Source organism: Geotrypetes seraphini, chromosome 2 (assembly GCF_902459505.1).
Source record: "Geotrypetes seraphini chromosome 2, aGeoSer1.1, whole genome shotgun sequence".
Classification (NCBI taxonomy): Eukaryota; Metazoa; Chordata; class Amphibia; order Gymnophiona; family Dermophiidae; genus Geotrypetes; species Geotrypetes seraphini.
In genome coordinates, this window is record NC_047085.1 from 242,196,205 (window position 1) to 242,221,399 (window position 25,195).

General features: G+C 41.7%; 1 protein-coding gene across 5 annotated transcripts in view; it reads right to left on the minus strand.

The window, feature by feature from the left end:
* Positions 1-25,195, minus strand: part of CDH18 (cadherin 18) — a 1,088,060-nt gene that overhangs the window by 744,580 nt on the left and 318,285 nt on the right. Inside the window, exon 1 of one of the 5 annotated variants that reach the window (XM_033935270.1) lies at positions 20,878-21,113. The exons of 2 other annotated variants lie outside the window; for them this stretch is intronic. The gene's annotated coding sequence lies outside the window, so the exon portion shown is untranslated. Of the gene's footprint in view, positions 1-19,694; positions 19,857-20,602; positions 20,851-20,877; positions 21,114-25,195 lie in introns of those variants that run through there. 2 more of the 5 variants (XM_033935272.1, XM_033935274.1) reach the window with 2 other exon arrangements.

Sequence of the window (25,195 nt, forward strand, 5' to 3'; positions counted from 1 at the left end):
CCCTGAAAACTCTGCTGTTTACACAAAATTTAAATGGCTTAACTATAGTATCAAAGAATTGATGATAATCCAGCTTTTTTTTCTTTCATTTTCTCTTTCTTATGTACTCTAGTCTTAATTACATGTGAACCGAGTCAATCTCCATTAGGAGGCTAGATTAAATTAACAGAATCCAAACATGAATGGGATAAACACAAAGGATTTCTATATGGAAAGATAATGGAATTAAAACATAATATAATAGTGCTTAGACAGCAACTGGGAATCGAGGCAAGTGTTGGGCAGAATTCTATGGTCTATGCTCTGATTATGGCTAGATACATCTCTATGGGCTGGAGTGGGGCTTCAACAGCAGTTCCAGTGGTTTGGGAACAAGGTCAGTGCTGAACAGATTTTCTTTGGTTTTTGTCTGTGTCCTGAAAATGGCAAGGAAAGATTGAGTATGCATATGTTATATTGCATCATACCATATCTGAGTTTATCTTGTTTGGCAGACTGGATGGACCATGCAGACCTTTAGCTGCTGTCATCTGCTATGTTACTATGGAGATCATTATTGAAGCAGATAGATACCTCAAAATAGCCAAAATCAAGTCCATCTGCTGAAAATGTCTACATCATGATTTTCAAAAAGGCAGCATTTGGATGTTTTCTACTGAGTTTGTCGGAATAATATCCGGTATGTACCAATTAAGAGATTTTGCTTCTCTTTAGCCAGTCCACTGATGTGGAATGCCTTGTCAGGAACATTACGCCTTTATAGAAACCTCCTGCAATTTAGGAAGTTGCACTAAACCTACCTGTTTGTTCAAGTTTTTTTTTTTTTAAGTGAATATATAACAGTGGTTGAGTTATGTTTTTACAGGTAAATGGTTTATTAAACTGAAGAATGATGGTACTTAAAAAAAAGTTTGAATTCAGTCATGCTGTGGTTATGCAGATAGAATATTGTAACTTTATATTTTCTTCTATTTGATGTATGTTTTTTTGTTTTTTTGCTATTTTATTAGTTATGGAAATTTGTAAGCCGCCTTTGATAAAGGTGGATTAAAAATGTTTTAAATAAAATAACAGTGGGGGCGAGTTGTGAGTATTTTTGGTTGGGACTAGTGTGGGCTCAAAATTAGGATGTCTTTCAGGGATAATGGAACAGGAAGACACATTCAAGTCTAAAAAGAAGTATGTTTTTATCTAGACCTATTTTGACCATATCCAAGTTTTAAAAAGATGCCTGAATGACCAACTGACTACTGGATTGATTGACCCTCTCCTTAATCCCCCAGTAGATGCAGTCCCTCTCCCAGCCCCTAAGAACCGAAAGGGATACCAGGCGCTATGGCAAGATCAGGTATAATGGGCAGCTCCCAGAAGTAGCCTAATGACTGTGAACAAGGTCTAAATTCCACTCCCGCCACAACATTTGTGGTGGAAATTATGATTCCTTCAAAACCATCAAATTTCCTACTCTAATATAGGAGGCACTGCAGGGTGGAAGGCAATTGTACATTATTAATGTTATCAGAAGTACACTGCTATACTCTTTAATTCGTCGTATGTACAGCTTCCCTTTATTGTATTTACAGTTTCTCTTATTGTAAACCGCCTAGAAGTCGCAAGATTGCTGGCGGTATATAAGAATAAAGTTATTATTATTATTGTAATGTTAAACAGTTAGATACAGTAAGTTTTATTATGTTTCTGGAGGATTTACAATACAACAAAAAAGAGTCATAGTGGGAATTGTACCTGGGTGCTATTTTTTTAAAGGCCACCGCACTGGCTCCGAGGCTGTTGCTCTAATCTGCAGGGATATCTTTGTGGCGATTTCTCTCAAAATGATGCTAGACCAGACATTCTTATGCCAATGTACATCAGCAAAGTCTGATTAAGTACAACTGAATTTTGGCTCCTGGGCTGGTCAGCAAGATTTAACTATAAAGCAAGTATCAGCACTAATAGCATTCACACATGCATCTTTGTAGGGGTATAGTATAAAGAACTGTGTGTAAATTCTAGTGTGTGGAACTAGAAAGGGAGCATGGGCACGAGAGGTGTATGGGAGGGTCGTGGATGTTCCTAAAAAATAGGTGCACTGTTATAGAATATGCCCGATCTGTGCACAACGTGGGCATAGGCATTTAGGTCTGGTTTCACAGGCATAAATAGCTTTGTCTAAACATTAGTCATGCAAGCAAGTACTACATGTGATTCTATAAACTGTGGGTTTATCCGGAGACAATTTATAGAATTGCACTAAGTGCCAACCATTTTGGCGCTGATTTTTTAGATGACATATATAGAATTTACTCAGTGCACACTAATATCAGTTAGCACATGCTAAACTTTAGTGAAAGAGTCCCTAAATTATTATAGAAAATGTGTGCAGAGAGGAAAAGATAATGATTACTGCGGATGGGCAAACTGGATGGGCCGTAGGACCTTTGTCTGCCATATGTTTCTAATGATAAGGGAAGTCATATGAAATGTTTGAGTCAAGCAGGTGAGTGATGCAGAGAACTACTCTATAAATAGTCTGTCAATTTCTGATTCTGTCAGTAACATTTGGGTTTGTCAGCTTTTGATGCAGATAAGTATAAATAGTATGAAGTAGACAAAAAACAGTTGAAGTGGGACATTAGGTCCTGCTTGTCAGCTGAGGAGAGAAGTGAAGTGTTTTAAGCCAGTAGATATTCAGTGCTTGTCACTAATATGAACTACTGGGTTATCTAATCTAATCTTCAGTTTATATACTGGATCATTTCCCGAAGGAACTCGATTGGTTTACAGTTCATTAAAAAATAGATAACATACTAATAGGCCATATAGAAATAATACTATTAGTTAAGATTAGATAGATATTAAAAGGGTTAAAAAGTAGAGTATACGTAAGCCTCCTTGTACAAAACTGCGATAGCAGTTTCTAGCGCGGGGAGCCGCGCTGAATGGCCGGCGTGACTCCCGACGCTCATAGAGTTCCTATGAGCATCGGGAGCAGCGCGGTCCATTCAGCGCGGCTCCCCACACTAGAAACTGCTATCGCAGTTTCGTATAAGAGGGGGTTAGTTACTGTTTGTCGACTGATAATCTTGGATAACTATTGCATAAACAGCCAAGTTTTTAAATTTTTTTCAAAATTGATGTAGCTGACCTAACAGTCTTAAAGAATCTGGGAGGCTATTCCAAATTTCCACCAATTTAAATGCTATAGATTTACTGAGCTTCCCGGCACATTTAAGTCCTTTAGAGGACGGAAATGATAATTTATAGATTGTTGTAATCCTTGAGTGGCAGGATCTAATAGAAGGATTGAAGGATCGAATATTCCACAGAGGGATTTAAAAACAACACGGGCACACTTGAACAAACTGAAAGCCAATGACGCTTTCTCAACAATGGGGATATATGATCATACTTTCCTCTTTCCAAAAATAAGTTTAGCCGCTGTATTCTGTATCATCTGGAGTCGATCTAAACTACTCTGTTTAATACCCAAATAAACAGAGTTACAATAATACAACTGCGCAAGCACAGTTGACTGCACCAATAATGGGCAATGTTCCTGAAAGACTAGTGACCTAACTTTTCTTGGCATACGCAAACTGAAAAAAACACTAATGCTAATGACTCATAGTATTAGCAATTACAGTAGGTTCCATTTTATAGCATAGGGTCTGTGGTAAATTCATGCATATTCATGTTGTTAGGGCATGCTAACATGTAAGTGCACATTAGCAACAGTCTGTAAAATACATGTTGCACATATGTTTTTGTAAACCACCTTGGGCATTTTGTCATGGGCCTGGAAAGTGCTATAGAAGTGGTATTTATTTATTGGACCTAATTAATTGCTTTTATGAGGAGATTCACCCATGGCAGTGTATAGCAGGTACGGTTTAACATAAAACTTATAATTTTGTTAATAGCATAATAGTAAAATGACCAGATATAAATATATATCCAGTCAACAAGAAATTTGGGAAATGGCAAACTGAAACCTAGAGCTAGGACTAACATGAACCAGTATCTGAAACATGCACATTTAGCAGCACTGCATAACAATCATGTAATATAACTATGATACATGTCATAATAATTGCAATGAAACACCTAATAAGCACGCATTAGAAGATCCAGACAACATAGATCTGATGCTAATGTTGTTCTTACTACAATGAAACATCTTACTATGTAGCCATGAGGCCAAGGGTCTGATTCTATAAACAAGGTCTAAGTCCTAGGCACTGTTTGGCGCGGCTGTCAACCAACTGCTAAGCGCTGTTTATAGATTCACACCCAAGCATTCTTAGATGCCAATAGGCATTGAATCCTTAGGCACACTGACATTGTTATGACATTTAGGCTAGAATTTTCACACACTGATATTTAGGCCAGATTTTTCTAGGCCTAAATGAGTGTGCCTAAGTCATTCCACATCAAAACACCATCCTAAATCTGCCCCTCACCATGCCTAATTTTGTGCTGGTAGGGGCCAAGGTGTAGATGTCTATCCACAATTTTTTTTTAAAAACTTGGGTTTTAACTATGCTGTCAGTTATCAGCACTGATTAAGCCAATTACAAAAAATTAAGTTAGGCGCTTAGATCGGCTAGGTGCAGTGATCTAGGTGCCTAAATGTAGGCGTCTGTTAAAGAATCAGTGCAGCTACATACATAGGTATAAGATGGGTAGTACAGAGTCAATTGGGATAATTGATGGGTGGATAAACTCAAAGCAAGTTATATGTACAGATAAAAGAGATATGAAAAACTGGTCTAAGTTATAGGGCACCAAAACAAAAGACCAAAATCCTCCGTAGATCAAAAGCAGCAAAGGAAAATGGTAAAACCAGAGGACATAATTTGAGGTTGAGGGGTGGTAGATTCAAAGGCAATATTAGGAAATTCTACTTTATGGAATGCGCTCCTGAGAGATGTGGTGGAGAGTAAAACTGTGACTGAGTTCAAAGAAGCGCGGGATGAACACAGAGGATCTAGAATCAGAAAATAATATTAAAAATTGAACTAAGGCCAGTTCTGGGCAGACTTGCACGGTCTGTGTCTGTATATGGCCATTTGGTGGAGGATGGGCTGGGAGGGTGTAGATGGGCTGGAGTAGGTTTTAACGGAGATTTCGGCAGTAGGAACCCAAGCACAGTACTGGGTAGAGCTTTGGATTCTTGCTCAGAAATAGCTAAGAAGAAAAAATTAAAAAAATTTAAATTGAATTAGGTTGGGCAGACTGGATGGACCATTCGGGTCTTTATCTGCCGTCATCTACTATGTTACTATGTTACTAAGATGCCACAGCAGCAGAGACAAAAAATCAGGATGGGCAAATTGCACATAAAATGAATTTGTTGTTATGACAAATGGGTGACACTATTATATAGCAGCAAGAACAGTGGAGAAGTTCAATGGTACAGGTGGGCAAAATGTATTTATCCAAAAATTATGTCTAATTAGTGCGATGGCTCAATACGCATGTGTTTTGGCCAAAACAGGCCTTCCTCAGGAGCCTCAGCCAAGTAGAGTATCTAAGGGTTGTAGTCAAGATGCATATGGGAATCACCTCTTCCTCCTTCTTCCCCTTAGTCCAGATTATGTCAGTTTAGTTTTTTATTGATTGTTTTTATTTATTTTAGACTCCTGATGCAGACCTTAGGGGCCGAAACACAAATCGTTGTCAAGCCATCCGTTTGCTAATAGTGTTATCTGTTTGTCATAACAATAAATTCACTTTAAGTGTAATTTGCCCATCCCGATTTTTGGTCTCCGCCGCTGTGACATCTTCTTTCTAAGTTACAGGGTAAGCAGCAAGCTAGTCCAGGTATGTCCATAGTGAGTGAACAGTCATTGCATATATTAAAACCTTAAGAAGGATATGGCGTTATTCGAGAGGGTTCAGAGGAGAGCGATACGTCTGATAAAAGGGATGGAAAACCTTTCATACGCTGAGAGATTGGAGAAACTGGGTCTCTTTTCCCTGGAGAAGAGGAGACTTAGAGGGGATATGATAGAGACTTATAAGATCATGAAGGGCATAGAGAGAGTAGAGAGGGACAGATTCTTCAAACTTTCTAAAAATAAAAGAACAAGAGGGCACTCGGAAAAGTTGAAAGGGGACAGATTCAAAACGAATGCTAGGAAGTTCTTCTTTACCCAACGAGTGGTGGACTACTGGAATGCACTTCCAGAGGGCGTAATAGGGCAGAGTACAGTACTGGGGTTTAAGAAAGGATTGGACAATTTCCTGTTGGAAAAGGGGATAGAAGGGTATAAATAGAGGATTACTGCACAGGTCCTGGACCTGTTGTGCCGCCGCGTGAGCGGACTTCTGGGCATGATGGACCTCAGGTCTGACCCAGGAGAGGCATTGCTTATGTTCTTATGTAAAACCTTGGGTGAAGAACAAGGCTTTCACCTGCTTCCTGAAGTAGAGGTAGATGTGGCCAAGGTCATTTAAATCATGATGTTTGGATAATTTACATGTTGATCTAATAAAAATACTTACATAGATTCCAGTTCTCACCCAGTACATACAGTTCTGCAGTGTCATGTGTTATTTGCCAAACTACTTAACACTCAAAAAGGACTGGATAGAAGCTGAAATGAATGCTATAAAGCTGTAGCTTTTATACAAAAGACATTTCTGTGCACTTTTTATCTCATCAGCATATTTGCCAGGAAAACAAAATCTGTTTAGAAACTAATTTTGTTGGCAAAGTTTGACAGCAGAGAAACTCAGCATAATAAATAAGGTAAAAAAAAACAAAAACAAAACCAACAACCCCTCAAAGTCTTCTAGAACTCAATATTGTAGATCCAAATAAAAGGAGAAAAAGTTACAAAGGAATTGCTAGTGGGGAAAGAATAACTGCCATCTTTCTGAATAATGTAGTCACTTGACAAAAATTGAATACTAGAGCTCACAAAGGCCTCTATTAGTTTAAGTGTTGCCTTTCCATAATTCAATATATACTAAAGGGAAATATTTAATATAGAAACAGATTATTACTGTTTATATTCACATCTTCAAAGTTATTTTAGTTTTCCTTTAAGAACATAAGAATTGCCGCTGCTGGGTCAGACCAGTGGTTCATCATGCCCAGCAGTCCGCTCACCAAGACTAGCCCTACCAACACACGTTCTTGTTCAGCAAGAACTTGTCTAACTTTGTTGTGAATCCCTGGAGGGTGTTTTCCCCTATAACAGCCTCCGGAAGAGCATTCCAGCTTTCTACCACTCTCTGGGTGAAGAAGAACTTCCTTACGTTTGTACGGAATCTATCTCCTTTCAACTTTAGAGAGTGCCCTCTCGTTCTCCCTACCTTGGAGAGGGTGAACAATTTGTCCTTATTTACTAAATCTATCCCTTTCAGTATTTTGAATGTTTCAATCATGTCCCCTCTCAATCTTCTCTGTTCGAGGGAGAAGCAGCCCAGTTTCTCTAATCTCACAACCCGCACATATCAAGTCCGCTTCAACTGCAATCTCTCAAAAACATGGAGAAACCCATCAGGCGTTCCACAAGGGTCCCCACTATCCCCACTACTCTTCAACGTCTACATAGCTTCATTGGGCACGCAGCTAACCCAGCGAGGCATAAAAGTATTCAGCTATGCAGACGACTTCACAATCATAATCCCGTTTACAACATCCCCCTCTGAAACCATCCCCACAGCAACTGAAGCGCTAAACACGATGGAACAATGGACCACAGATTTCAAACTGAAGCTCAATTCAGAAAAAACTAAATTCTTCATAGCCTCACCACACGCACAGAATACGACAACATCACTACACATTAACAATCTAAACTACCCCATTCAACCAACGATGAAGATCCTAGGAGTAATACTAGACCAAGGCCTAACCATGAAAGACCACATAGACTCCTTAATCAAAAGAGGGTTCTTCACTCTCTGGAAACTTAAGTCCATTAAGGCGTACTTCCACACTTCAGCTTTCAGAATGCTAGTACAATCCCTAATACTAAACCACCTGGACTATTGCAACATCACCCATCTGACGATCCCCCAGAAGCAAATGCAAAGACTACAACTGATACAAAATGCAGCAGTCAGGATGATTTTCGGGCTGAAGAAGTCCGATCACATAACCCCTTCTTACCAACTCCTACACTGGCTGCCGATGGAGGCGCGCACAAAGTTCAAGCTAGGATGTCTCTGCTTCAAAGTATTAAATGGTCTAGCCCCAAAATACATTACAGATCTCTTCTCATTCCCAACCAACAGACACGAAAGAAAAACACACACGAAATTTGTCTCCCCACCGGCTAGAGGGTGCAAATATAAGAGACACCATCAACAACTGCTATCATATCAAGCAGCCATATGGGGTAAAGACCTAGAAAAACTAATTGCACATACAAACAACTATGAAGAATTCAGGAAACACCTAAAAACATACCTATTCTTGAAATACTTAGGCAACGAACCGGAACATCAACCCCCCTCGTAACATCATCACATAACCAAACTTGCAAACTGTTAACCCCAACCCCTAATCACTAACTACGAACACTCTATTCAATTCACGGAATATTTCTACTTCTGTGCAAACAGCTTGGCACTTCCTGGCCTTGCAACACACAAACTGTTGTTAACATTATTAATATTATCAGATGTAGACTGCTTTACTCTTTAATTCATTGCACGAGATGTATACTGCTATACTCTTTAATTCATTGTACGTAAAGTTTCTCTTTATTGTATTGAGATGTACACTGCTAAACTCTTTAATTCATTGTACGTAAAGTTTCTCTTTATTGTATTGAGATGTACACTGCTAAACTCTTTAATTCATTGTACGTAAAGTTTCTCTTTATTGTATTTACATTTTCTTTTATTGTATTCATAGTTTCTTTTATTGTAAACCGCCTAGAAGTCGCAAAATAGCTGGCGGTATATAAAAATAAAGTTATTATTATTATTATTAATCTTTCACTGTATGGCAGCTCCTCCAACCCCTTAACCATCTTAGTCGCTCTTCTTTAGACCTTTTCGAGTAGTACCGTTTCCTTCTTCATGTACGGCGACCAGTGCTGGACGCAGTACTCCAGATGAGGACGCACCATGGCCCGGTACAGCGGCATGATAACCTTCTATGATCTGTTTGTGATCCCCCTTCTTTATCATTCCTAGCATTCTGTTTGCCCTTTTTGCCGCCGCCGCACATTGCGTGGACGGCTTCATCAACTTGTCGATCAGAACTCCCAAGTCCCTTTCCTGGGAGGTCTCTCAAAGTAGCGCCCCGGACATCCTGTATTAATGCATGAGAGTTTTGTTACTGACATGCATCACTTTACACTTATCTACGTTGAACCTCATCTGCCATGTCGATGCCCATTCCTCGAGCCTGATTATGTCACGTTGCAGATCTTCGCAATCCCCCTGCGTCTTCACTACTGTGAACAACTTTGTATCGTCTGCAAATTCGCTCGTCGTACCTATGTGCAGATCATTTATAAAGATGTTAAAGAGCACGGATCCAAGCACTGAGCCCTGCGGCACCCCACTGGTGACCCTCTTCCAGTCCAAGTATTTGTCAGATATATGAATTTATGATAATTACAAAATCAAAACTAATGCACTATGTAAACATGATGGCTTTAATTTTAGAAGGCCGAGTTACATTTTACACATGAAAATCCAGTTTTTTTTCACATTTGAACGAGCATCCACATCCAAAACATGATTTTATAAATATAAAGGTCAAGGATACATACATTCATGGTCTCTGTTCAGATCCCATTGTAGATTAGAGATGTGTTAAGTAGAGAGCTGCATGGGAATGAGGATGATTGGAATCCCATAGAAGCCACGGGAGCTACAGGGATCCCACGGGGTTGGAAGCACCTCGAGGGGCTCCAATACCCGAGTGCCTCTTTTTCCTGCCCTCCATCTGTATTTGCCCCTCCACTAAGCAGCGTGCAGAACTCCAAGCATCAGTAGCTGACCCGGAAGCCTTCCCTCAGATGTCAGAGCTAATGTCAGAGAGAAGGCTTCTGGGTCAGCCAAGTAAAGCATGCAGGACCGTGGCCCTGCAAAAAAGTGATTTAACCAGTCAGAAATGGCTTCTGGCCAGTTAAATTTTCTGTTTAAAATTAACCCCAATTTTCAGCTTGTGCTATTTCTTTTAACACTGCTAAGATCTAGCAAAATAATGACTCATTGCACTTATTATTATACAAATTTACTTCAGGACTGACTAACCTGCAATACTTCAGGACCACAGGTTAATGATTTTCGCAGTAAATTTTTGTGATGCTGCAGCTAGGAATATCACACAGTCTTGGCATTAAGTCATAACCACAATCATAGAGGAAGCCATTGCTTGGAACCAGGCGAAGAGAGCGAACTGCAATCAGATAGCTGGACATGTTGAAAACAGCCATGGAGATGACGCTGGTGGGCCAAACTGCAGGTCAGTTATTTTGGGGACGTTGTGGGGGTGGAGTTGGCACTTGCCTAGTTAAGTGCCAAAATTGAGTGCTTAACCGGTGATGGGGTTGAACACATAAGTGGGACCTCATAAAAATCAGATTTATCTTTGGGACCCTTTTACTAAGCTTAGCTAAAAAGTAGTCTGTGCCGCGTTGAGACCACTTTTTAGCACAGCTCTAAAATGGCTGCAGTTTGGCTTTCTCTATTAATGGTCACACACTAATTTTGAAATTAGCACGTGTGCCCTTACTGTCACCTATTTTATAAGGGGTAAGGGCTCCCATACTAATCCTTTTCTAATTGGTCAGCATGCACCAACGCCCACACGCTTATTCTCTGACCCCCAAACATACCCCCCATCCTAAAAAGGAAAATGCATTTTTTTGGTTTGTGAGTGGTTTGCGCCAGGCCTGCAGGTAGCATGTGCCTCCTAAGTGTGGTTCAATAGCTCCATTTTTAGAAAGTGGTACGTACACATTACCACTGCTTAGTAAAAGAACCCCTTTCTGCAATAATCAATAGCCAGTTAAGTGCTAAACTTCGGATTTCACTGGCTATCTGTTATCTGGCTCTGCAAAACTGGATATTCAATGTGAAAGCGTAGACAGGGCCCGGTGTTGAATATCCAGGAACAACGCCAGTGGTGGTCTGCAAAACGCTGACCGCCATAAGCTGAATATCAACCCCATAATAATCAGCACCCACATTTATTCAGGACTCTTCTGTTATAATTTTTAATTAAAGCATTTGTCAAGCTCAATCAAAAGAACTCGTAGAGGCTGAAACATCAAGGGATTTACCCTATATGTGAAATATATTCCTTTCTATCTTCTAGTGCAGTGAAAGTTGCCAAATAAACTACTACAGATGGACCAATGAAAAAATATGTGATAAGTAAACCTGAACATCAATGATTCAAGATCTGTTTGGGGGAATTTTAGAGAAGCTCTTTTACTTATTTATGATTGAGATAGCAATTTGCTGTGTGTTGTAGGAAATTTGTAAGGAACATCTGTGGAGTACATTTTTCTTCCAGGCAAAAAAAGGACAAAGGCGTATGAACAGTCTTAAAATCAGTTTCCTTCTACGATTCTGAAACAGTACAATTTTTTCTCAAAGTTTTAGTTCCTTCAGTTTCTAGAAAGAAAGATTTTCAAATATTGTTCAAGTAAAAACTGTGGTACAGTTGACTCTACCTAAGTGCACGTCAGTTAAGCGCACGCTTCGGTTATCCGAACCCTACCACCACGGTTCTGTTTTTTTTTTACATTAAAATCAATGGACGTAAACTCCGGATATTTGCAATTCGGATAAGCACACAATCCGCTTATGCTCTCTGATGTCATAGGTCCAACCTCTATTCTTTCACGTTACGTTCACTCCGGTTAAATGCAATCACGTTCTGACTGGGAATGTCTAGGCTTCACACAGCAGCTTAAGCGCTGGGATAGCTGGAAAAGTGAGTGCTCCGCTTCCACTCAAGCTGTAGGGCATAGCTTTCCTGTACTTTAGGCTCCAGCAGCCCACGCTCCATATTTAAACTGAGCCAGCTTACCTACAGCCTCTCCCTCCCCTCCCCCCACTCCTATTAAGCGCACACTCCATTTAAGTGCACGTGGCGTCCCGGTCCGAGGGGTATGCACTTAAGCAGAGTCGACTGTCTAGAACTTTTACCCGATATTTAAATTAAACATTTTCACTCAAAAGCACTATAGTACTGAACAATGGGGTTACACAATATTTATTCTGTGGTCCGTCTAGCCTAGTCAGTAGTGTAGCGAGGGTGAGAGGTGCCTGGGTTGGAGGTGCCCCTCCCATGCCTTCTTCTTCACCCCCCACTCCTTCCCCGCCACTTGACACATACACATGCCCCTTCCCTCCCACCGTACCTCTTTAACTTTCCTGCCATGAGCCGTGCCCAAGCTAGCTTTGACTCTCTCTCTGATGTCACTTCCTAGGTGAGGGATCCGGAAGGGAGAGCCGACACTGGCATGAGCAGCAGGTTGGCGTTGCTGCTCATGCCGGCGAAGAGCTAGAGCTATGGTGGGGGGAGGGGGAAGTAAAGGCACACAAATGGCGGGGAGGAGTGGGAAGGAGCGGGGGGCAGGGAGGAGGAAAGGTGCAGGTGCCCCTACCAAGATGGCACCCAGGGTGGACCGCTCCCTCCCCTTACTATGGCACTGAGCCCAGTATCCTACTTCCAACAGTAGCCAATCCAAGTCACACGTGTGTGTATGTGTTAGGTGCCATGAACTCATGTTCAAGTCCTATCTGGGAAGTGTGTGGCACAATGATTATAACCACAGTCTCAGCCCTGAGGATGTGGGTTCAAATCTCATGCTCTCCTTGTGACCATGGGCAAGTCACTTAATCCCCCAATTGCCCCAAGTACATTAGATGGAATGTGAGTTCAATGGGACAGATAGGGAAAAATGCTAGAGTACCTGAATATAAACCACTTAGGCTATAAGTGGTATAAAAATGCTATAAATAAATAAATGAAATAATAAATCTAAAATACATCACTTTTATGGTAGTCCACTAAGGTCCTCCAGTGTCATCCCCAGGGTTGTTATCACCATGTCCAACCATCTGATTACAGTTCGCTCTCTTCGTCTAATTCCAAGTCACAAGTACGTGGCAGAAATCCAAATAGTAGCAACATTTCATGGTACCAATCCCAGTGCAAGCAATGGCTTCTATGTCTGAGGCTATGACTTAATGCCAAGACTGTGTAATATTCCTAGCTGCAGCATCACGCAAATTTACTGTGAGAATTGTTAACCTGTGGTACTAAGGCACTGCAGGTTAGTCAGCCCTGAAGTAAATTTGCAAAAATTTGCAAAATCACCTACAAACATCTTGAGAAAAGAGAGGCAAAAGAAGACTATCTGGTCAGATCTAAGGCTGTCAAAAAGGCAGTCAGGGAAGCCAAACTTCAAACAGAGGAAGATCTGGCACGGAATATTAAAAAAGGGGATAAATCCTTTTTCAGGTACATTAGCGACAGAAAGAGAAACAAAGATGGGATAGTACGCCTTAGGCAGTCAGACGGAAACTACGCAGAATCTGATTATACCAAGGCAGAACTGCTAAATGAATACTTCTGCTCAGTATTCACCTGTGAAGCGCCAGGAGCTGGTCCGCAACTACAGATAAGAGACAGCCAAAATGATCTGTTTCATGATTACGAGTTTACACCCAGTAATGTCTACCACAAACTTTCAAGACTCAAAGTAGACCTGGGACCATGGGACCTGACAATCTACACCCCAGGGTACTCAGAGAACTGAGTGAAGTTCTGGCTGAACCACTATCCGTGCTCTTCAATCTTTCCATGCGCACGGGAAAAGTACCCCTAGACTGGAAAACAGCTAACGTAATTCCACTCCACAAAAAGGGCTGCAGAACAGAGGCAGAAAATTACAGACCGGTGAGTCTTACATCCATAGTGTGCAAACTCATGGAAACACTGATCAAGCAGAAACTCGACGAGATTCTAGACGAAGAAAATTTACGAGATCCACACCAACATGGATTTACCAGGGGAAGGTCCTGCCAATCTAATCTGATTGACTTCTTTGACTGGGTGACCAGTCGTCTGGATGCCGGGGAGTCCCTGGATGTGATATATTTGGACTTCAGCAAAGCTTTTGATAGCGTCCCACACCGCAGGCTGTTGAACACACTAAAATCGATGGGATTAGGGGATACATTCACTGCATGGGTAAAGGATTGGTTAGATGGTAGGCTTCAAAAGGTAATGGTAAACGGTACCCCCTCCAAAACATCAGCAGTAACGAGTGGAGTACCTCAGGGCTCCGTCTTAGGGCCGATTCTATTCAATTTATTCATAGGAGATTTGACCCAAGGGCTTAGAGGAAAAGTATCACTGTTTGCCGACGACGCCAAACTATGCAACATAGTAGGCAAAGGCAGTGTTCCTGACTTTATGATGCAAGACCTACAGAAATTGGAACAGTGGTCATCAACTTGGCAGCTAGGCTTCAATGCTAAAAAATGTAAAGTAATGCACCTAGGCAAAAAAAATCCACACAGAACTTACTCACTAAATGGTGAAACCTTGTCCAGGACCACGGTAGAACGTGATTTAGGAGTGATTATTAGCGATGATATGAAGGCTGCCAATCAGGTGGAGAAGGCTTCGTCCAGGGCAAGACAAATGATGGGCTGCATCCGGAGGGGTTTTGTCAGCAGAAAACCTGAAGTCATAATGCCACTGTACAGATCCATGGTGAGACCCCATCTCGAGTATTGTGTTCGATTCTGGAGACCACACTACCGGAAAGATGTGTTGAGAGTTGAGTCGGTTCAGCGTATGGCTACCAGGATGGTCTTGGGGCTCAGGGATCTCACGTATGAGGAAAGGTTAAAAAAATTGCGGATGTACTCACTGGAGGAGCGAAGAGAGAGGGGGGACATGATTGAGACCTTTAAGTATATCACAGGGCATATAGAGGTGAAAGATGATATCTTCAGTCTTACAGGGCCCTCGGTAACCAGAGGGCACTCGCTGAAAATCAGGGGAGGGAAGTTTCAAGGTGATGCTAGGAAGTATTTCTTCACCGAAAGGGTGGTCGATCATTGGAACGAGCTGCCTCAGCAGGTGATTGAGGCCAGCAGCGTGTTGGATTTCAAGAGGAAATGGGATATTCACGTGGGATCTATAGGGGAGTAGAAGTCAGGGAGTGGGTCATTGGTATGGGCAGACTCGATGGGCTGTGGCCCTTTTCTGCCGTCAATTTCTATGTTTCTATGTTTCTAATAAAATGTACAATGAGTCATTACTTTACTAGATCTTAGCAGTGTTAAAAGAAATAGCGCATGCAAGTGTAAAATAAAACGATGCAAAAAAAATGCACGTCTCTATCACAATGTTTAATTAATGGAAAGGATTTGGACTCTTAAAGGCCTCTTTTACTTAGGTGACTTTTTACTAAGCTGCGGTAAGCACTGGCATATGTTTATGGCAGCTGAAAAGGGCTTACTGTGGGACACACTGAGGTGTCCCAGGGTAAGTTTGCAATCTGTTACAAAAAAAAAAAATAATAATAATTTTTTAACAGACGGGGTGTATCCAGGGCTGAAGAGTAGGCTTTTCAATATTAAGCTGTTAATGTGTCTGCATAACCATGTGCTAACTGATTAGGGCAGGATTAGGTGCTGCTAAATGCCTAGATCGGCAGGACCTAGGGGCACCTAGCCAAATTTTGCATACAATTCAACATTTTGTAAGAACATAAGAACATAAGCAATGCCTCTGCTGGGTCAGACCTGAGGTCCATTGTGCCCAGCAGTCTGCTCAACAGGTCCAGGACCTGTGCAGTAATCCTCTATCTATACCCCTCTATCCCCTTTTCCAGCAGGAAATTGTCCAATCCTTTCTTGAACCCCAGTACCGTACTCTGCCCTATTACGCTCTCTGGATGCGCATTCCAGGTGTCCACCACACGTTGGGTAAAGAAGAACTTCCTAGCATTCGTTTTGAATCTGTCCCCTTTCAACTTTTCTGAATGCCCTCTTGTAATTAGCTTCATTGGTGATTTAGTTGAAAACACATTTAAAAGCTCAGTTAAAATTATTAAACAAACATTAATTAAAGTTGCAGGCGGAATCCATCATGGCGCCTACCGATGCCTAAAATGAGGAGGGAAAACCCTGTCCTAATATACCAGCACCAAACATTATGATGCCTAAGTCCAATTAGGTGCCGCTAGACGTGATTCTATAAACGAGGCCTAGCAGTTGATTGACAACAGTGCCAAATGGCGCTGAGGAATTGGCACCGCTAGGCGTCGTTTATAGAATCACAGCCTTATACTGTTTACAAAATAAGTGTCAGTAAGTGCTTATATGCTAATTTTTGTTAATGGTCACTTGTTAATAGCAATCTTAGTGCACGGCCATTCATTCGGAAGGTGAAACATCAACCATTTTCTGGTTACACTACAAATAGCTGTGGAAGAGCATAATAATAAAAAAAAACATCTAAATTCCTTTTTGGCCTAAGCCCCTAAATGCTGAAAGTAGCAGCAGGGAAAATGTCCATTCTCAAAAAAAAAAAAAAAAGTTCCAAAATGAGATTACCTCTACGTTCAGCAGTTTAATCCAGTGATTCCCAACCCTGTCCTGGAAGAACACCAGGCCAATTGGGTTTTCAGGCTAGCCCTAATGAATATGCATGAGAGAGATTTGCATATGATGGAAGTGATAGGCATGCAAATTTGCTTCATGCATATTCATTAGGGCTAGCCTGAAAACCCAATTGGCCTGGTGTTCCTCCAGGACAGGGTTGGGAACCACTGGTTTAATCGCCCAGACCACCACTATGTCTAATCTAAAAGCTGGATTCTGTAAACAGTGTCTGTCAAAAACAACACTGGTTACAGAATCCCCACACACCCCTACCCCGCAATGATCGCGGCAGGAGAGATGCCTAATTTCTCCTGCCGCAATCGTGATCCCCTCCAAACTGCCGCAAACCACAGCAGAAGAGATGCCCAATCTCTCCTGCTGGCACCCCAACCCTCCTGACAATACCGGCAGGAAGGATCCCAACCCTTCCTACCGAGTCTCAAGCCCCCAACCAACCCCCCCCCCCCCGACAATACCGAAAGGAGGGAGCCAACCCCTCTTGCCGGAAGGTGACCCCCCTTAAATACGGGCAGGAGTGATCCCAGGCCCTCCTGCCAATGGCACACCCTCCCACAACCCCCCCCGATTGACCCCCAATCAACCCCCGAATGGCCCCTAACCCCAACACCCCCAACCCCTGATACCCTCTCAACTTACTTTAAATTGGTCGGACAACGGGTGCCAAGCCCGGCCAGTCAGCAGGCCCGCCATCCTCCGAATGGTGGGCCTAGGGCCTGATTGGGCCAGGTGCCTAAGGCCCCGCCCTACTCAGAACTTATACCTGTTTTGACTTGAACTAAGGGCTCCTTTTACGAAGGTGCGCTAGACGTTTTAGCGTGCGCTAGAAGCTAATGCCTCCATAGAGCTGGCATTAGTATTTTCCGTGTAGCACGGGGTTAGTGCATGCTAAAAGCACTAGCGCACCTTCGTCAAAGGAGCCCTAAGTCTAGGTTGGCCCACCTTCCGCCCTTTCTCCTCCTCTAAAAACGCCTCTTTTCGCTCTAGGCGTTTAGAGGCAGGGTAAAGGCCTAAGCTGGTTTTAGATACGTCTAAAACCAGCTTTGATTATTGGTACTTGGACGATCTGTCTTTGTGATCGTCCAAGTACCGATTTAGGCCACTTTTTGAACATTTTTATTATTATTATGAGCCCCTTAGCATGTGGGAAAAACCTGCATAAGGGCACACTAAGACCATTTTTTTACACAACTTAGTTAAAGGAACCCTGAGTTTTTGGGAGTATTTTTCTTACAGACAGAGAAGGGGGGGAAGTAGCAAATCAGAATCTGAAAGTAATGGCAGCAATCAAAGTTAGAAGTATAAAATAAGTCAATCAAATACTCATTGAGCATAATCTTGCTTTTGAAGAAATACGAGGGTGAATCAAAAATTAAAGGCAATTGTTAAGTTTCACAATAACGGAAACAGAGCTAGCGAAATACAATAATAATAATAATAAGTTTATTTATATACCGCAAAACTGTGAAGTTCTATGCGGTTTACATAATTTAAAATACAATAAAAGTTGAAGAAGATTAGAGAGTGAAGGACCAATAGCTAAAAATCCTACAAATCTAATAATTACATAGTATAAAATTTATACAAATTAACTACCTAAATACTTCAAAAATCAATGTGTTCAAAAATTGCCTGTTGGATAGTTAGTCTACGCACAGTGCAGCGCTTGGCCTTCAGTCGTGTGACAGCCAAGAGGTCAGAAACATGGATGCTCCTTTACAAGATTGCACTGAAGAACAACATGCCCTGCCAATATGCTAAAACAACTACAGACTATACAAAACACTGCTCTCAGATTGATCTACTCACTGAGAAAATATGACCACATCACCTCTGCCTACCTAGACTGGTTACCAATGCAAGCACAAATTCAATTCAAACTTTACTGTCTATTATTCAAAGCATTAAATGGCTCTGCCCCCCTCCGACCTAAATAACCACCTAAATCAGATCCGCACCACTAGACAAAGAAGATTTCTGACCCCATTTACCTACCCTCCACTCAAAGGTACTCAACACAAGAAAATGTTTGACAACCTACTTGCGACGCAAGCAGCAAAACTCGACCACTCCATCTCCAACCTGCTGACAACAACGTGCAATCTCAAAACATTTCAAAAAGAAATCAAAACCCTGCTATTCAAAAAATTTATCCGGTCACCTTAATCCCTCCCATATTCCCGCCCCTCCCTGATAAAACCCCTCTCAATTCCACCATTCCTCTGGTATTCTTTTCCACTCCAAAATTATCAACCAAGAATACAGTATCCTAAAATGTAATGCTCCTGGAAATGTCCAGCTATCTTATTTGTTATCTTATTTGTAATATTGCCTAGAAATGTCCAGTTATTTTACTTGTTATCTAATTTGCAATATCTCCTGAAAATATCCAACTATCTCATCTCATTTGCAACCCAAAATTGTAACTTTCCTGGAAATGTCCAGTTAGCTCTTTTGTAATCCGCCTAGAACTGCAAGGTACAGACGGAATAGAAGTCACTAATGTAATGTAGTGCATTTTCTTTGGGCAGAGGGAGTGAAACCTGTAGAAATTCACAGGCGGATATTGATTCAGAATGGACATAGCACCATGAATCAATGAAAGGTTTAAAGTGGGGAAAACAGGAGTAACCAACGAAGGTAATTCTGGTCGCCCATCAACATCACACAAACAAGAGCACATTGACAGGGTGGATGTCTTGATTAGACAAGACTGACAGATAACGGTGTCTAAATTGGCTGCAGATATGGATATCAGCTATGGATATGCATTTGCCATAATGCATGATGACTTGGGATAGAGGAAATTCTGTGCACGATGGGTTCCCAAAAACAGCTTACTGATCTGCACAATTAAGAGCGTGTGTAGGCTGAGTAGTTCCTGAGATAGTATGAAGAAGATGCGAGTATTCTGGAGAGAACTGTCATGGTGACTAGAACTGGGTGCATCACTATGACCCGGAGAGCAAAAGACAAAGCATGGAGTGGAGACATCCGTCTTTTCCAGTGAAAAAGAAATTCAAACGACAGCCATCCTCCAAGAAAATCACGCTCACCTTCTTTTGGGACAAGTACGGGCCTATTCTGGCTCATTTCCAGGCGCACAGGCCAACAGTAAACAGTGAAAATTACTGTACATTGCTGCAAAGTGAACTTAATAAACCTGCAATTTGCAGCAAAAGAAGAGGAATGTTGATCTAAACAGTCTTTGCTGCATCATGGCAATGCACATCCTCATACAGCAGCAACAGAAGAGACAGAGCAACAGCTTGGATTCAAATGTTTTCTACATCCTTACAGCCTGGATCTGTTGCCTAGCGATTATCACATCTTCGGTCCACTGAAGGAGATGTTGCGAGGTTGTAGATTGTAGCGTAGCCGTCCCTTAGGGTACAGCAGGGATTGGCACATGGCCACAATATAGCCCCGGTGTGCTTCCCCAAGTAAGAGGAAGTCCCTGTGATGGTGGGCTTACCTACGGTAGTCTATAGCAGTCAGAATGGCACAGGTAAGCTTTCAAAAATTAAACAAATTTATTTGGCATTCAGAATAATCAAAATATGTTCTGTAGTATAGCCAATCATAGTGCAAAAGAAACCAAAAATCAAATTCTCTCTCACCAGCCTGGTCTGGTGAACACCCTGAGTGCTCAGTTCATGTCCCAGGAAAGTTCTGCTAAATACTCAGCAAACAGCAAAAGCATGAATCACAACATTATCCTTTACTCAGTTCTTTAGCCAAAAGAAAAAAAAAAAACAACATTTCATCTCAGGAATTGAGGATTTCCACTCCTCTCAATGCTCCATGGAGCACAAGGTTGGTGGATTTACCAAATCAGCACTTTGCCAAAACAAAACGCAAAAGAACCCACAAAATCCCTCCACAGAGATGACGGGCAAATACTGCCCCCAACCTTAAAGTCTATTTAGCTCCACTCAAACTGTCCAGGCAACATTAGTCCTACCTCTGCTTAACTGTAGCATAACTCTTGCATGCAGCGGCAGCCATCTTGAAACAAAAAAAAAAAAAAAACCTTCAGCAAAAAAACCCCAATTCACTGCCAGGTTTCCAGGGATAAACTTTTCCCTACTAAAAGTCCCAACAAGTTCTCAAACATGCCAGTAGAACTCTCAGTCAAACAAGTTCCTTAGAAGCAAGTAGTTACCCCAGCAAAACCAAAAACAAAACTCTTGCAGAGAGGAAAAAAAAACCTTGGCAAAAACAGTCAGTTCAACTCACTTCCATATCTTCTGCAAATGGAAGCTCAGATAGGGCATTCCATTCCATGGCTTCAGGCACATTGTCCTCTTGAAAATCTTCTCCTGCCTCAGGTGTCTGCATTTCAATATCCTCTGGTTTCTGGGTCTGTGGAAGCTCTTCCAGCCTAGGAGCTTCCCTGGGCTGCTTCCTTGACTGTGGTTCCCAGTCATCTAAGTGCTGCAGAGCCACACCCAGCCCTGTGTGGGGGATGGTCTCTGCTCAGCTCTGACTGCCTCTCAGCCTGTTTAGCCAGCAATTTCAAGATGGATGTCCTTAAAGGGGCATAACCCTGTTTTCCCTGACAGTGACTTGAGTTCTGTTGGGGCTCAGCCTGATCTCTATATTCCTGATCCTGGGCTGCAGGGACATATTGATCAGCCCTAACCAGCTTAACAGGGTTGTTTCTGGGTCTCCTAACTGGCACAAGGGTCAGTACAGGAGTCGGGCTTGTGACAAGATTCACCTCTGATGATAAAGTTAAGGAAGCGGTGCTCATTTGGCTTTGGGAGCAGCCGAAAAGCTTCTTCTCTGCAGGAATGCAGAAGCTAGTTGAATGATACAACAAAAGCGTTGTCTTGCATGGGGACTATGTGGAAAAGTGATATGATCAGTTGTTCACGGTTACTTCTATTAAAGCCATTAATAATAATAATAATTTTATTCTTATATACCGCCAAAGCCATGAAGTTCGAGGTGGTTTACAACAAGAAGCGCTGGACAATCAGCAAAGAGGTCACAATTCAGAGTCATCAATACAATCTTACATAATGAAAGAAGTGGAAAGCTATATAGTTCTTAAGGTTACTGGTTGGAATAGCAGAGCTATAAAAATTCTTAGTTTACAAATCGATTGAACAAACTCGTTTTGACCAATTTTCTGAAATTTGATGTGTCCTTGTATAAAAGTAAAAAAAAAAGTATGGACGCTGCCAAACTAATGCAGGAGCCTCAGAATTAGTTCAGATTGGAGAACTGGTTATTCTATTACAGGGGTAGGGAACTCCGGTCCTCGAGAGCCATTTTCCAGTCAGGTTTTCAGAATTTCCCCAGTGAATATGCATGAATTCTATTTGCATGCACTGCTTTCAATGCATATTCATTGGGGAAATCCTGAAAACCCAACTGGACTTTGGCTCTCGAAGACCGGAGTTCCCTATCCCTGCTCTATTGTTATTTTAACATTTTTGGGTCCTTTTAATAAGGCACACTAGCCATATTAGTGCGCATTAAATGCTAACGCGTCCATTATAGTCTATGGACACGTTAGCGTTTAGTGTGTACTAATATTTAGCATGCACTAAAATGGCTAGCGTGCCTTAGTAAAAGGACCCCTAGCATTGATGCAGGAATCCAAATACATATTCCTCTTATTTTTACATGTAGCATCTTTATTGGTACAAATAGTTTTTGACAGTGGTAGAAATTATACCTTGTACATCTTTACTAGCTCACTTTTATTTAGGGCTCCTTTTACGAAGGTGCGCTAGCGGTTTTATCGCATGCGCCGGATTAGTGCGCGCTATAGCGCGCGCTAGCTGAAAATCTACCGCCTGCTCAAAAGGAGGCGGTAGCGGCTAGCACGCGCGCTATTCCGCACATTAAGGCCCTAGTGCACCTTTGTAAAAGGAGCCCTTAAATATATTCCTTGTGATGTTTTATAGAAATCTTGATTTATGTGATGAGAGCTAATTTAAAAGCCATCAGCCAGTCATTCCATCTATTTTTACTAAAAGCCTGATTTACTAAAATGTACTACCATTTTTGCACACACTAACAGGCAATTTACTGCAGGTCCCATTTAATGGAAAGAGATTTATTTACTGATAAAGTCCTTGCCAGCATTAGTGTTTAATAATGCCTAGAAACTTTTAGTACTTCTGGCCCAAAAGTCTAGATCAGTGGTTCCCAACCCTGTCCTGGAGGACCACCAGGCCAGTCAGGTTTTTGGGATAGCCCTAAGGAATATGCATGGAGCAGATTTGCAAGCCTGTCACCTCCATTATATGCAAATCTTTCTCATGCATATTCATTAAGGCTATCCCAAAAACCCTACTGGCCTGGTGGTCCTCCAGGACAGGGTTGGGAACCACTGGTCTAGATGATCCAACATTTCTTATTAAAAATTAAAATATCATTCAGGAATCTTGGGCACTTTTTCCCACTGTGACCTGGTGCTACATCTTGCCAGTCTGTTTTTCAGCATTGCAACAACAAATATGCATGTAAGAAATTTGTATAGTTTGAGACTCTTCCAAGGTTTGTTTCCTTGGGGTTTTTTTTTTTCTCTCTCTCTCTGATCTTTTGATCACATCTATGAAAAGAATGCTAGTAATTTTAAGTGATAGCAAGATATATACACACACTGTATATATACTGTCATCACTTAAAATTATATGTACATATTTAATTTAGACCTAAATAATATATATTTATTGCTGACCTACAAGTCTGTTTATTCTGCTGCCCCTTAATGTCTCTCCTCTCCTCTCTCTTCTTATACACCTCCCAGAGAACTCCATTCCTCAGATACGTTGTTCTTAGCTGTACCCTTCTCCTCCAATGCCAATTCCAGACTTTATTCCTTTCATCTACAATAGCTGCCACTTATTCCTGGACTAAATTACCCGAGTTTGTCCGCCAAGCTCCTTCCCTTACCCTGTTTAAAAGTAGACTTAAAACCCATCTTTTTTGACATGGACTTCAATCCATAACCCTATTCCCCATTGCCCTCCACACCAGCCAGCAGATTAACCGTTCCCCTTAACTATATCCATGCCATCCTGTTTGCCTGTCTTGTCTGTTTAGATTGTAAGCTCTTTCAAGCAGGGACTGTCTTCTTTGTGACTCTGTACAGTGCTGCGTACATCTGGTAGCACTATAGAAATAATTAATAGTAGTAGTAGTATATTACTTTAGGTCAGTGGTCTCAAACTCGCGACCCGCCAGGTACTATTTTGAGGCCCTCCATATGTTTATCATAATCACAAAAGTAAAATAAAACAGTTTCTTGATCATGTGACTCTTTAGCTATAAATGACAATATTATTATTAAGACTTAGCCAAAAGGAAAGATTTATAAACTATAAAGAGTTTTACCTCATGCAAAATTATAATTTCTTTAATAAAACATTAACTGTTTTCTGAGGCCCTCCAAGTACCTACAAATCCAAAATGTGGCCCTGCAAAGGGTTTGAGTTTGAGACCACTGACTTAGGTCTAAATTAAATATATAGATGTCAATATTCACACTGATTTAACCTGGCAGGGGCAGCTTTTGCCTGGTTAAATTGTTGCTTGGGGCTAGCTAACTACTGATATTCACTTAACTGGATAGTGTCTCTGAATATCAGCATTGACTTCCCTGCACTATACAGGTAAAATTTGGACTAAAAGCCCACTTTTTCAAGGTTGCTTTTAACTGCCAACATTGGATTTACTTCCGATTCCCCTCCTCCAGCAGCATTTCCCCACCCATAGGAGCCAACTCCCCCTAGAGCTCCTTTCCTCTTGGACCCTCCAACTAGAAGCCCTTCCTTCTAAGATCTACCCCACCCACCCATAGGATCCCAAGCCCTATTTTTGTTTCCATGGTGATCTGGGGATGGCCATTGGGACAGGAATAAATCCCACTCACTCCTGCTCAGGCTGGTTCATCTTGCAATGCTGAACAAGGCCCAGCACTAAAGCCCAGATTCTATAAAGGGTGTCGTTATCAGCAGCCATCAATCGTGTGTGAATCATGCAATGTGTCGTTTATAGAATTGCGGTCTCGGAAAAGGTAGGCACTGAAAATGTAGGCCAGGGATTTTAAGGCTTTCATTTCTGGTGCCAGCCTTTTATGTACAATGTGCCTTCAGAGGCATTTTATGATGCTTAATGCCACTTCTGACATTAGCTATGGCTACATTGGCATTACACGTCATAAAGTGCATCTGTAGGCATGATTCCAGCACCGTTTGTTTAGTCGCCAGAAGGTGTCTTCAATTTTGTTTTAAGATTGATTTTAAATGGCATTTTGCACTTAACTTAGAATCACAGAAACACGATGGCAGATAAAGGCCAAATGGCCCATCCAGTTTGCCCATCCGCAGTAACCATTATCTTTTCCTCTCTCTAAGACAGGGGTGTCCAACCCATGGCTCACGGGCCACATGCAGCCCCATGAAGTATTTTGTGCGGCCCCGCTCATGCTTGAAGGTGATGCGGTGTTTTCCTCTGCCACCCCCGAGTATTTACCGTCTTGCCAGGTCCCTCCTCCATCTTGCTACAGTGTTTGCTCAAAGCCGCGAGCAGTGGA